Consider the following 15,397-nt stretch of genomic DNA (forward strand, 5'->3'; position numbering starts at 1 on the left):
ACACTATCACAATTCAGGTAGGATTTATATTTATTGCAACATATGTTAAATAGAGAGGCTCAGATTTGAACCGAGAACGAGAGCCAAAACAAGGTAGGATTTGGACGACAATGGTCGTGTTGCCTGTTGTCGGAAATGCTTCGTGGGTCTTTGCTGTCGCGGACAGACAAAATCACCCCGTTCTTTGTTCTCGAAATAAAATCTGAGCCACTCCAACAAGGCGAGTAACCAATTACAATTATTACCTAACTGGAAGTGTTGGTTGTCTCACTAAACTAAGAAAGGGTCGAGCTGAAAAGTAACCCAAATATCGAGGCACCTGGCCGAGGTTTTGGCCGGCAAAATAAGCGCACAGACGAGCAGTGAGATAACCTATAACTCGGATGAGGTACCAATTTATTTTCAAAAACACCTCAAACTGAACAAAGAGGTGTGATTTTTGCTTCAAAGTTTTGCACCAACCCAAGTGATTATGAATGCCGCTGTCGCCAAAAGTGAGGCACAGCGCTTTATACACTGTCAACGGTGATCAATTGATAGCAAGGTGTTTTAGAATTTCACAACTTTGTGCTCGCATAACGATCAAATGACTTGTTAGTTAAGTACTCAGACCAGCGATTGAAGTTTCGGACATTTTCTTTATGAAATAAACTCATAAATGTACATGAGACATGGAGAGACATGATATTCTCCCCGGGCAAGTACCACTGTGAGGCACCTTCCCGATAGAGGTATACGGTATACTACACTATACGCGAACAATGGCTTCACAAAGGGTGCATGACCATGAAACTATTGTTCGCGTATAGTATAGTATAGGGTACAGCTCTATGGAATAGGTGCCTTTGGCTTTACAAAGGGTGCATGAGCATGAAACTATTGTTCGCGTATAGTATAGCTATACCCTATACTATACTATACTATACGCGAACAATAGTTTCATGGTCATGCACCCTTTGTGAAGCCATTGTTCCGTGAAGCCATTGTTCGCGTATAGTGTAGTATAGTGTAGTATACCGTATACCTCTATGGGGAAGGTGCCTAATGCCCAGAAAATCTATTGTCAGGACCATGAAACAAGATACGATGGCAAAGGAAACGCCAGCTTTGCTACCAATATATTTTGTCGACGTTCTGTCGTTTTAACTGCATACGGTATATACGTAAGGAGCGGCCCATATTGTTTGGTCGATAATAAGTGGGCCTATGCAGTCATGAATCAATGAAACGCACCTGTTGGTTGGAAAGACACTTGTAACTAGACGTTATAGTGTAGTTATTGTGATCAAATCTCTGGAGGCTGTAGTCGCTCGTCAAAAATGTGAAGTCTGTAATTGAATTTGAAAGTTTCCAATTGCGTAAAATATACCTACCGAATATAAATCTCGACATTGGCGTCTATTGTGCATATCTGTACATGACGATTCAACAAAGTTTGATGCATAGCTGGACTACTGCATAACTGAAGTTCTTTTTTCCTTACTCACGATTGAATACGAACGGCGTTCCTCTTCAAAGGACCAACTTGGCGATAAGATTTGTTAGTTTTCAATACAAAACTGGCTTCTAGCAGGACCTCTCCAAATATGAAAAATCATTGAACTGTAATAAATAATTCAATAGCATTCCGAAAAGATGACGTCACTGCAGCTGCTGCCCTCTATTTCCCCATCGCTGAATTACAGGCAATGTGGGACAAACATGCGGTTTCGTAATGGATTCAGGCTTTCTAACTAGGGCAGTTAGATTCAATCTGGCACATGTCCGAGTGTTGGAAATACTACATAATTGTTCTGAATATTTCTCTCTCTGACTCTATGGTATCATTCATGCTAAAAAACAATGCAGGGTCAAAGATAATTGACTTTGAAATAAGCTCAAATGCGTAGAAATAAGTGTCGATGTCCGACTGTCACGTGACTAAAACGTCATCAATATCTTATGCAAATGAACTTGTGAGCTATAAATAGTAACTTCGCGGGATGCTATTGAAGGAGGTGTAGGCTTAGGCCTGCCTGAAATTCGCAAGCCATGCCCAATACTGCCTCGCAACACTGGCGAAAATTATCAACGAAAATCAGCATTAGTGTGACGATACAAGTAGCGGCGCCTGGTGTCAAGCAGGGGTATTATCCTCCTGGCTAGGTAAATCCCATGCCCAAGAGTCCGTTAAAAGGAGATCTAGATGTTCCAAATCTTTACTGAAAATACCAAAATTGAACAAAAGCAGTTTTCCTGTGAGGCAAATACAGGCAAATTGACCTGTGTATTGTTTCCTAACGTCAAAACATCCAAGGTCCAATGGCTCTAATTATAATAGGTATCTGTTCATGTTTACTAAAATAAGGCGCAGTGGACACCAAATGTATAGGTATCATTCTTTGCCAACTGATTACAATAATCACAAACGGGTAATAAACGATGATAATGAATAATAGAAAATATTGGCCATTTTCCAAGTTGACTCATTGATGACGTCACATCACCGGCAGCCAATGATGTATCTGATCACGTTACTAGCCAGATCTGCTATAAAACCATCAAACAGATTTGGGCTGATATTCTTGCAGTTAAATCTTGAGTTTTTGTTGTTGTTTTTTTATGATCCCGAGGCTTTCAATCCAATAGTTACTGGAGTCACATTTTTAAAGAAAATAGTATATCCTCACTGATACTGTGATATTTGAGGCGTCCTACAAATGTCTTCACAGTGTATCAAAATAGCTTCAATAGCCACTGTGCTGAAATTTACACGCCGTATATAATTAAGTTAAACACGTAATCAGAGATGGATAAATCTTTTGACATTTTTTGTCTGTCCATCTCTTATACAGGACTTTAAAGGCAGACAGTTTTTTTCTGAATAACCGATATGATTGGCAACATTGTATGTGAAGTTTAAAACGATGTGACCGTGCTCGTACTGGTGAAATGTAAAACACAAACGTTCATATAATTAGTGTTGCCGCAATGAAAGGCATCCCAATGCTAGTCGCAATACTAGCCTAGTCAGTCAGGATAAGCAGACTGGCAGACAAGTCACCTGCTGGTAACCATGGCAACGTCTGTAGACAACTGGTCCAATTAGTTTGGTTCGATATGAAGGTCGCATGTTAAGTGGCTAAGATGGATGTTTGACTTTCATGGAAAGATATTAAAGCGGATTTCGCACAACCAACGTTTCTGTCAACCTTTTGCATTTTTTCGGGCGGTGAAAATGAACCTTCTCATTTCCTATTTATAAGTCTGGCGCAGATCAGTAAGCTCGACTCAACCTGATGAATTCCAAAGCTGAATTGTGGGCTCCTCGTCTCCGACGCATACGTGATACCCAAAAGCAACACCATATCGCTAACCGGATTTATTTATCAGTAACACATTACAGCTTAGAGATGACACTGACGAGATTTGTGTTGGCGAGAAAGATGGAGCATGGCAGTTTCCATGGTAACGTAGTACTTGTTAAAGGTCCAATCCGTCTTGCACGGGAATGTTGCATTGAGATGGGATTCCTTTGAAGTGTCGAGTGTGGCAAGATTCTGATATAGAAGATGTGATATTTGTCCATACTGTAGGTAGATTACTGAGGACATCACAATGTTACGCATACTACAATATACTTTTGAGCAGTACACGTAGAATTGTATTATCAAGCCATTTTCAATGGTTGCTATTGAAGACCCTAGACCTGTCTAGTACAAACAACATTTTACCTCCCTCATACTTGATATTACGGAAGCGTCAGAGATTTTTGTAAAAGGGAGTAAATTATGCAAATTTAGTATTCGCTCATGCTATAAATTGGTCACATTTTGGGCACGCGGCCTTTTTGATTTTTTCAAACAAATTAATACTTAATTGGCATGATGAACACATTATAAAGCTGGTCTTCAAAAATATAATTTGAATGTAGGAGCAAAATCGGTAGATGTAGATCGTAACCTTCCCGAGATTGACTACCTGGTGAAACTTATGGTTTTGTTGTACGCAGATGATACTGTAATTGTAACTGATTCTAATGAAGACCTTCAAGTAGCCATCCATGCCCTAGAAGTCTACTGTACGCAATGGAAACTGCATGTTAATCCTGAAAAAACTAAAGTCAGAATTTTTTCCAAGAGGGCCAAAGGGAAAAACCTTGAATTTATATTAAACGGCAATGCTCTCAAAATTGTAGATACCTTTATTAAAGTATCTTGGTGTTGTGTTCCAGAGAAACGGTTCATATAAAGAACATAAGAAGCATGCGTGTGATCAAGCCAGAAAAGCAATGTGTAGCGTTCTCCGTAAACAATGGTAAAGGGAGAGGACTTGCCTTGCCCGTTGATGTATTGATACAACTCGTTCTTTCTATGGTGGAACCAATACTCCTGTACGCATGAGAAGTTTGGGGAGATAATAGGTTCAATATGCACCAAGTTTTCCATCTAAAATTCCTAAAACAAGTGCTATAGGTTTGAGGTATTACACCGTCATGCATGGTGTATGGTAACACTGGGATAATATCCTATGCCACTTTCCATAAATGTCTGGATGATAAATCTTTGAGCAATTGTTCCTGGCCGTCAGGATAAATATACTTACGTACCTTATCTATAAGTGTTTACCCGAAGGTTTTTGATCGGGCCATTTTGTATCCCCCTGGCTTAACAAGATAAAGGAAATCCTAGATGAAGCAGGTGACACTGTGATTTGGTTAAACCAGACAAATCCCATTTTTAACACCACTTGGCTAACGGAGACGGTAAAAAGGACACTTGGAGACCAGTGGGTGCAGAAATGGTATACGGATATTCAGGAGTCACCTATATGTTTAAACTATAGAATCTACAAAGAGCGTTTTATCTTTGAAGACTACCTTAAATGTATTTTGTGTAATAATGGTGATGGTGACGAGTGTCATTTACTGCTTGAATGTAATAGCGTTACAAAAATTAGAAAAAAATGCCTGTCAAAGTATTATTGTTCTCGGCAACCAAAAGTCATCAAAATGAAAAGTTTGGTCAAAAGTATAAATTTTGTAAAATTAGCCAAATTCCTTCTGGCGTGCCGTAGACTGTTTAATATAGTGTGACTTCAAATCTATATCCCAAACCCCTTTACCTGTCAACCCTTGATCGACTATGTTGTGACGTCTTCCACCATTGTATACTATATCCGTTAATGTGTTTTTCTCTGTACTTTTAACTAAGTGGAGAATAAATAAAATTCAATTGAATTGAATTGAAATGGTATAATCTTTTACGTGTTAAGGTCAATAGTTTATTAATTAGAGCTAATTTAACAGAATGCTCCCTGTACTCATAATCACTACTAAGCGCCAGTCTATCTGGAACCAATTACCAGATGTTTTAAAATCCATAGCTAACATCAAAACTTTTAAGTCACACTTAAAAACATATCTTTTTAGGAAGCACTTTTTTTCGGTGACAATGCACTCTAGAATGTTTTATAGTCATCTTGTCTCCAATTGTCTTACCTAATGTCTTATAGTCTCAGTTTTATCTATTATTGTTTTACAGCAAAATTATTGTATGCAATGAATTTTTTTTTGTAAAGTGCCTTGAAGTGTTTTACAAAAGGCGCTATATAAATTGTTTTAATAATAATAATAATAATAATAATATCTAACCAACTCATAGCTACATGTAATTGGTAAATATTCTTCTTATCCACACTTGATATTATGTATATGGGATGTTAGAAGTATGTAAAATGTTTTTTATTTCTTGGAACAATTCTAGAAATCAAGGTTTTTCAGCTTTGAAAAAGCTGTAATGGTATTTCGGCCGACACAAACATGCCCACGTAGAGGTTTCTCAACGCAGTGAAAAACCCTTGACGCTTTCACAATCTCTAGAAAACAATTTATTTTTTTGATCAGTACCAAAAAAAACCTATGGGGTGCATATCTGAGTTGGTCGAAAAAACATGTAGGCCTAATGGATTTTTAGAAGCTCACAACATGTAGCTACACATTGAGCGATTAAACTCATGTAATAACGGGCGGGTAGCAGACACAATAGAGAAGATAAGATTATGGTCCGAGAACAAAAACCAGAACGAGAACGAGAACGAGAACGAGAACGAGAACGAGAACGAGAACGTGAACAAGAACGAGGAGTTTTTTTCTCTGGTTGATGACGTCATCAAGTCAAACTGATTAGTTTTTATTATCGTTTTCAGGCATACCAGGCATTACAAACACACACTGTTTAATTTCATTTCTGTGACAACAGGCAATACGGTATCTATCGTCAAAATACCACCTCCTCGTTCTCGTTCTCAGATCGAAAATCTTAATTAGAAAACAACGCCTGTTCTGTTACATGATAACATCAGAATCACTGCTTAGCTCTGGCTCTATAGTCTGATGGTTAGCTATGTTTGACATCGTTGACTTCTCTTTTCTTTGGGCACTTTCCTTTTTGGGAGCTGTTGTAAAAGTTCGAAATGTTCTCGGATAGCAGTCCGGGGAACAAGGATTCTTTTATGCGCAACTGATATCTGGGGTATTTTTATTGGCAATCATAGCCCCTATGTAGAACCATCCTGAGGAAATAAGGGCTTAATGCCCTGCACTCAAACCCCTGTGACCTTAGCCCTCCTTTGGTACATTCGAACATTGTACTTCTCTGGTAGCGTACCTGGGGACGGAAAAAGCTGAGGTTATTGACGTATCCAACTGCCACCACCAGGTGGCTCTGTACACAATTAAATCTGCTATTGGGTCAGTGTTCATTCTGTATACATACATTTTCGTGATTTAAAAAAAATCATTGCTGAGATTTTCATCAAACTTTGTTGAAGTGTAGTCCTATATCTTGTCAATGTCGTGAATGAATTTGAAAAAGCTCCAATTATTCTGAATAGTTTTATTAGCAGAGATATGTCAGAATTTGACACACAATACGCGGCCGTATTTACTGCCTGTGACAGAATATCTTTCCAACCTGTAAAATCTAGAAAAGGAGTTCCTATTTCAAAATCGACCAGAATTCTGTTAGTTGATATCATTCATTAAAGAAAAAACAAAATGATGTTTGCAAACCAAATAAACATTCCAGGCCGTATTTAGGCATGACAGGGCTTTCTAAGCATTTTGTCATTTTATACCACTCAACAGTTAATAGTGATCTCAGCCAGAATGCATCACATCAAAATGCTACGGACACTCCTGGCCGAAAAAAATTGGTCAATAATATCGACTGAATCATCAACAGGTGCATCTGACGTCGTTTATTGATACATTTCCCGATAATAATAGTTTCTCAAGAATCAATCACCTGCACTTTAGTCAATGTTCAATAACATGTCCTAAATTCAAGTGCGTCACGTACACATTTGTGCGCGATAATGAATTGTACTGAGACGGCATGATTGTCGATTTATTTATCAATTGATCTAACCAGGTTGTGCTAAACTGTTTAACACAATGGAATGCTCAAAGCACAATCCGTTGGGTTAATCATATTCCACCTCCCCCAAAATCAGGACAATGTACGCGTATTTGCAGTGTACATGATGCAGTTGGCAAATGTTTCTATCCTTGAATCATTGATGGGCCAATGATAGTTATCACTAACCACGTTTTACATCAAATCTCCCAGATAAGTTCAATGATGGGAATTTCGTCATAGATTTTATGACGTTGAGTCCGTTCATACTGCGCGTTAACATCGACGTATATTCTCTCCTTTACACATTAAGAGGTCAGTCCCAAGAGTGTGCAGAAAAGGCTCATGATGAAAGACGTTTGATGAAAGGCTTCTGATGAAAAACTTAAAAATGTACAGTGTACTCAAAATTGTCCCCCTCTATGTAATTCCGTCTGAGATGCATGCGTATGTATGCACACGGTCAACACAGTCACCATCCCCTAACTGTACATGTTAGTAAAATAAAGACTACCAATTTCCCCCCCCCCCCCCCCAGCCAGGCTACCTATAGTCCCTTTAAGAACAAAGTGGCTATTCTTACGACCAGTCGTAACTTAGGATTTAGGCGATTTCGGAGATTAAACTGAGGATTTAGGGAGATAAGACTAGTGTAAAGGAAGGGTAGGGTTAGGGTTGGCGCTAGGAGTAAGTGTTAGGGTCAGGGTGAGCGTCAGGGTTAGGATTAAGGCCGAAAAAGGTGAAAATGATCGTCGTAAGAATAACCAGTAGTTTGTATGTAAAATGCATTAGGGATCGTCGTAAGAATAGCCGCGGCCCTTTAAGAAACCCTCTTCAAAACACCGGGAAAACCCAACAAGTCCAGGAACCACTCACGTGCATTTTTTTGACATTCGAACTGCGCACGTGCGTTTGTTTACAATTTCATTTTCCGCGAAATCTCAACGATCAGGTGACCTGCAATCGTAGATTGAAAATAACATCCACCAAGAGGGGCGGGAAGGGTAGAAGCTAATTCCCCAAAGCGCCAGGGACCTTCATTAATATTCATGTCTGACGTCATATTAACTTTTACGCTGTCAATGAGATCACGTGCCATTTGTTTACACCCACAATGTCACATGGTCCCTGTTACTGCTATTTTTAGAAATCCACATGGATGAAGTACTATAGTATACTAAAGTAGTTATCTATGTTTAAAAGTTTGGGGGTAGCCAATGTTTTTTTAAATTTTCTTGTGGAAAGATTGACTGGTCATCTTAGTACTTTGTTCGCAGGGTAAAATAGTGGTTTAATTCTTATATCATGGGATACTTTGGGGCGTTTTGGGTCTGCCCAACCACAGGGAATAATCTTCGACTCCTGATCTGGGTATGGCCCAGTGGTAAGGTATCCAGAACTCAAGGCCTTGTAACTGGGAGTAGAAAGGTGTTAGGGACCTTAAGTTTGACACCAATTTTTACATCGGGGTTACTGAAGGCAAGTTGGGATTCAAGACTTGTTGTAACTCGAAAAAAAACAACAGTTGGTATTATATCATTGAATGCAATTTATTCCAACAGTTCAACATTCATTACTGTGGTCACTTTTCATAGTTTGATCATGTCGGCAGTATTCTGAGATGCAAATATAGATATACGATATAAATCTGATAACCAGCAAATAAGGCCCACAGAGTTTTCATGACTTTTAAAAACCATGCAAACCCCTCCGAAAAACAGACCTAGACCCTACAGTACAGGATTGGACTTCAGCAAGCTGCGTCTTGTGCAAGTATCAACCCCCCCCCCCCCCTCCGAAATCCACACCTCATCACTAAAATGCCAAAACAGTCCGTCAGAGCAGCGACAACTGAAAACCATGCAACATGTACAAAGTAGCCAATACACAAGATTTCGAAATACCATCACCACAAGTATTGGAAAGATTGTCAGAGTCACCAACCAATCATGGGGAGGGTAAAGATACACGTTGATACTTGCATATGCATGTAGGATTCAACAGATATACAGATCCAGAAGAATCCATTAATCATTGGATTGGAATATTTGCACAATATTGATGATACAGAGAATCACATCTGTCACACGCTCTAATCCTTTGTCGCTGTCCTTAGGAGCTGTCGAACTGGTAGTGTCAGCCATGTTGAAATTCCCGCCGGTGATGTAGAATCACATGATCTATGATTAATTCATGAATATTAATGAAAGAAAGGTCCCTGGCGCTTTGGGGAATTGGCCTCTACCGGGCGGGAAGCGAAATTTTTTTCTGCAGGATACTTCTGCCACAGTGTACATCTGACAGCCAATCACAATTGGCGCGATCTTTGACGTCACACTGTTTATTTATGCATGATAATTCAAATACAATGGACGATACCGAGTCGCATGCCGAGTGCCACTTCAACTGTGAATGTGACAATAGTTCATTGTCTGACCCCAATTATGCTCAACTCAAGGTTTGTGTCGTAGTGTTTAGGAATGAATTGCACAGATTCATTGTAAAATTGATGATATTATGCGTACGAAAGAGGCATCAGCTGATCTGATCGCTACATTGCAGTGCATGCATTGATTTGTGAAATTTTAAGGGGCAGTGACACTGACAGTGTTGCCAATGTTGATAATTATTAAAGGGACAGTGTATCCGATGTCTGCTGTTGAAGGTATCAGGCCTATTTTGGTAGTTTGAACATTGTTGAAGGGCCGTTGTATAAAACACACTTTGACAAGCAAACAAAATAAATTGAATGATGGCGCCACCTATGCATATACAGCAGAACTAGTTACACGGTTGACAGATAAACATTCAACCTCGGCTATTTTGCCGAGCACAGTGCGCCTTTAACAGACAAGTCCAATAAATACAGTCCACTCGACAATGAAAATACATGTTAAGATACTGCAAATAAATATATTTTAGCTAATATACTCCTCTAACCATTTTGCTAACTTGTTCTTTCCAAGATTATCAGAACACGTGGCATTGTTGACATTATTGCGCCATGTGGAAAGATGATGTCAACAAAGACACGTGCTTGCCTTGAATTCTGATTGGCTGTCAGATGTACACTATGGCAGAAGTATCCTGCAGAAAAAAATTTCGCGGGCGGGAAGAGGCTGCGTAACAAAATAAATCCAAAATCGAGATGAAATAAAATATTTTTTTCACAAACATCAAAAAGTTTAAGAAACGCGTGAAAATAACACCCAAACTTCATGCTTTATTATAAATCACTAAAAAATATTGTATATTTTGAGCAACCTTACGATTTTAGAAGGCGAAAGTATTTCATTACATCTCTATTTGGGGTTTGATCTGTTACCATTTCATTTTGGTAAAGGTTGTCTGCAGACTCCGGCGTGCGCGTCGGGCGTGATCGGGTGTCCGGGCGTCTTTCATCACAAATCATGATTAACAGGTAACACACCCCAATTTTATGTTCCATTAGCTACTAGAATTGTACATTTCCAATGGTGGTCATTACTAACAGGTGGTTATTAATCTTTTGATTGACCCTGGAATTGTACATGACATATCGGGCTTAATATTGCGCCTATATTGGTATATTTCCAATATCAATAGCGGGTGGTATTACCAAGTTTACAAGGACTGCTCCATGAACTCTTAATGTGTAAAATAGAGTATATAGATTAGAGTTACCATTAGAGCCACAGTCTTGACATTTCTGAGAAAGCTATATTATTAAACCCTTCTATGCAGCACATCAGAATATGTATAAATTATTCTGCTTTTTAAATTGCTCAAGCAAAAGTCAAACTAAAATCTGGTCTCAAGCCACCCACCATTGCTACTAATGTATCAGGTTTGCGTTTTGTTTGTGAAATGCGTTGCTGAGAAGACCCAGGCGATACGGGAGGCAGAACTTATCCGTGTTACAGAACAAACTTATTAGTGCTGTCTGATTCTTATCCTTCCCCTACCCCAGCTATCTTTGTCTTTTCTCTGTCCTTCCTCTTTTCACCATCTGGTAAATTCAGTCTTGTTTTGTAATCACGACAAACTACTAGTTTAAGTGAATAAAGGCATTATTGTTATTAGAAACAGTCAAATAGAATACATCACCGAAAAGAAATTCCCTGTACCGAAAGGGCTTTACACTTAGTCGCAGAAACTAGTGTCAAAACATGATCACCTCGTCGGGATATTGTCCCCACCCAATATCCCCAGGTCAATGACTCCATCAGTGGTCTTAACGGACACCGAAGCCTGTGTATTTCCCAACAATTCGAGGGGGGGGGGCAGATTATAAGTACTAGTGTACTCGTTATCTCTATCTTCGATCAGAACACATCCTAACACGTCTTCGTCAAATCATTGACGTATCAGTGACACCTAGAATGAATCATTGATAACTAAAACATTGATATACATACAATTATGCAGTCTAGCACAAAACGATAAACTTTCTGATAATGAGCCGTGCGTTAGTATGTGAGTACGTCGGTCACTTTAACCTAGTAGTCCAGTTTAATTAGTGCCTTATATTTCACCGAAGGAAAGTAGTTCATCGAGCTTATCCAAATTTAAGTTGACCTGATTGGACGAACTCGTCCCAAAAGTTGTTCCGGATGTAATTTTTGAAAAAAACTCACTTCTTCATCAAATCATTCAATGGTAGGTGTTTTCTTATCCAGAAATATTTCATTTTTGTTACATAAACACCACGTAGTTTCTTTCAGCGCTCCGCAAACGAGCGATACCAACAACCGTTCGTTTGCGGTGGTCATCGCAGGCGCATTCCTTTGACTAGTCGTAGAATTGGTGATGGTACCGACCTCGGATCAATATCAGCCAAACGATTACCAATTTTGCTCGTAGACGAATGATATTTTCGTCGCACAAAGCAGTGATTACATTTGCAGAGAGCAGCGACAAAAGTCACACGTTTGCGTGGCGCTCTAAAAAATGGTTCTGGCGTTGAGTGTTTCCAAAGAGCAGCTATTTCCTATTGCACCTTCTAGTGAAGGACGCCCAAAAAATGTCCCATCGGAGTTCAGTGAGATTGCAGGTATATGACCTCGAGGGATTGAATTTGTAATTTTCTTAGGTGTATACTTACATAAAAGGAAATTGCAATTATCGGAATGGGGCGTTTGAAAACATTGAGTGAGAAATTGAGCAAGTCATTGGTCGGCAGTGCAGAAATTTGTCGAAATAAATATTTATACAATGTACAAAGAGATAGCGTGTACATTCTCCATGTACCTACATGTCAACTTATAACTCCCAGATGTAGATTTGGTCATTGATATCAAGAGTTCATCGTGCAAGGAGCATGCATTTTATCTGTCGGGGGGCGTCAGAATGGTCGGAATTATGTAGTAGAGTGTTCGGCTCATGGGGCAGAGATTTATCAAAATTTAGTCGGTCCCCGTTATGGGTCTTGGGTTAGGCAGACATAAGGTTTATCCAGGCGCGGACTTCTGCCAGGCGGCCTAAGTACGTACTTCTGGAGCTCGGTATGCTTCCAATTGCAGTGAATTTACACCTCGTGCAATGGTCAATGATACAGGTTTTGGGTGTAGCTAATCCGCCTACATGGGTCCTGCAGCAACAGCTCATGTTTTAACACGGTCTTATTTTGTTGAGGAAACCTTGAAACATTGCAATTTGATACAATTAGCCCATGTAATTCAGCGTACAGCCCACGTCAATGTACATACATGACGGGTAATTTGCTAGTATACGTACAGATACTTCATACAACTTTTATGCATCGATCTATTAGTATGTGTTCATCTCGAACAACGGTTGGCACATATAACTGGGGGAAAGTTAACCACAGGCAAAACTATTCACGTTTCCTGCAAGTAGGCCCCGATGATTGGGTGAGCCTTGATCATTATGGTAATTTGACGAGACAGATTTGCCTAGCACTTCGATTTTGTCGGTCACCAGGACATTTCCAGTGCTCCTCCACCTCACATGCATAACTTCTTCAACCGAATACGAGGTATTCACATGACTCCTATCCTCGGTATGTTAGTGTAACATGTGATACGTGGATGGTAACATGACTGCATGCATCCTACCACACGACTGACGAAAGTCCTCTTGACCTCCATGTTTGACATTGCCTTCGATGACTGGAACATTAACATCCTGTTTGATCACTCTTGTTCGTCATCCACTTCGAATATAAACCCGGAAGGAATCATTCAAGCTATAATGGGTCACACCGTCGATACAACTGTCAGCACGACACCCTCACACAATAGACCAGTAATTAGGCGTCTATCTATCTGTCCCGCAGTCATGCGGCCATTGGGGCGACTCTGTGCAGTTGACTACATGGAACCATGCCGTCTACCCTCTGCGAGGCGGATCAGGTCTCCGGTCAGGTCTCCTGAGTTGGTTATTCTAGGTTTCTTTATGTTTTTGGAGGTGATATTATTGAGTAAATCGGTCATGAATTACTAAATTTATGATTAACTATATTTAAATGGTCAATAAAAAAAAGAGTTAAAATGCAGTGGAATTGCATGGAATGACATCAACTTCCATGTCAGGGTCTATAATGCTGGATAATGTGGCCGGATATAATTCACGGTTAGCTATCCTAATTACTCCAGGTAGGCCATCCGGCAAAACAGTTTTCAACTGTTCATGCATTGACCACATTGACCATAAAAAAAGTTTGTTTATTATAGTGTCACCCCTAATGCCAGCCAGCTTTTTGGCTTATGAGACACTCTTCACTTCCAAACTCCTATCTCTAATGCCTGGCGAGAAGGCAGTTTGTACCCTATATTTAACTAGCTGGCGGCTAACCAACCGGCCGCATCGGAAAGAGGTTACCAGCGGGCCTCGAACCTTCGACCTTCCGTTCACGAGGCGGGCGCCTTAACCACTAGGCCATCGAGATCGGAGCACAGGAATGGTAAAAAGACACCGAACCAACCCTCTTTATCTTGGTTCTGACCCTGATCGGCAATGACCATGTCCCTTAGCTAGGCTCTATCGGTAACCAAGATTCAACCCCATTCCTGTTATTTTGCATATCAGATACTCATTAACAAATAATAATGTAGCCTCTATCGTATTTGGGAAACGAAGATGGAGCCCAGGAAACATAGGAAACATATAGATCCCGGGGAATTAAGAAATACCTCCATAGAGACACTTGCCGCAGCTAAACCATTAGAAGTCAAGATGGATTATTGAGTGCTTCCTTGTATAATGACTTGCTCCTATCACATCTGTATCTACTCAATCAGATTAATACCTTGTAGAAGAAAAAACATCTTGTCAAACGATAGTAAGCCGGCGAGTAAACATGTACATGTATCAACTCAAGTGCGCAAGGCGCTTAGTTCTCCACACAATATTATTACTGTCTGATCGATGCAACGAGCTAAATCAATAAAACCGAGATGCTGGGAGCTACTCGGTATACTTGACCTTGACATTTGTGCGTCAGATTAGCATGGGGCCGCATGCACATCAGTTGGATGCAGAACAAGCGCGAGCCTGACCGGATTAATACAACGCCTCATCATTTTCAAAGACTTCGTCATATTTTATTCTCCCACGAAACTACTACTTGGCAAGTTGTGCGAATGCAGCGGTTTGAGTATTCAACTCTAAAAAGGTTAGTTAACGTTCCAGCCTTCTTACCAAATTGAATATCCTAAATTCGAACAGAGGGCCGGGCTTGGCAGTTTTGAACCGAACATCTGGGTGGGCCGAGAGAAATCGAGGTGGTGAAAACGAATGATTGAAAATTTAGCTTCCAAACCTGACCAGGGTCAAAAATCTTAGTCCGCGAATTATTACAACTAGTTTTACTACAAACTTCATGTTTTGCTTTACAATATTCACAATGGTTGATATACGACTTCTCTGTCTGGTTCTCGTTTGTAACTTTTGTTTTACTCTCATCTAAATACGATTTCTCTATCTAGTTTTTACTCAGTGCAATTACGAACTTTGACTCCAAATGGTCGACTTACAACTCCTCTCAGAAGTTCAATGGT

General features: G+C 39.9%; 1 protein-coding gene across 2 annotated transcripts in view; it reads left to right on the plus strand.

Annotated features, from left to right (window-relative positions):
* Positions 1-15,397, plus strand: part of LOC135500090 (beta-1,3-galactosyl-O-glycosyl-glycoprotein beta-1,6-N-acetylglucosaminyltransferase-like) — a 54,961-nt gene that overhangs the window by 13,857 nt on the left and 25,707 nt on the right. The window contains exon 1 of one of the 2 annotated variants that reach the window (XM_064791254.1): positions 14,961-15,012. The exons of the other annotated variant lie outside the window; for it this stretch is intronic. The gene's annotated coding sequence lies outside the window, so the exon portion shown is untranslated. Of the gene's footprint in view, positions 1-14,960; positions 15,013-15,397 lie in introns of those variants that run through there. 2 annotated transcript variants of the gene reach the window in all.

Source organism: Lineus longissimus, chromosome 16 (genome assembly GCF_910592395.1).
Source record: "Lineus longissimus chromosome 16, tnLinLong1.2, whole genome shotgun sequence".
NCBI lineage: Eukaryota > Metazoa > Nemertea > Pilidiophora > Heteronemertea > Lineidae > Lineus > Lineus longissimus.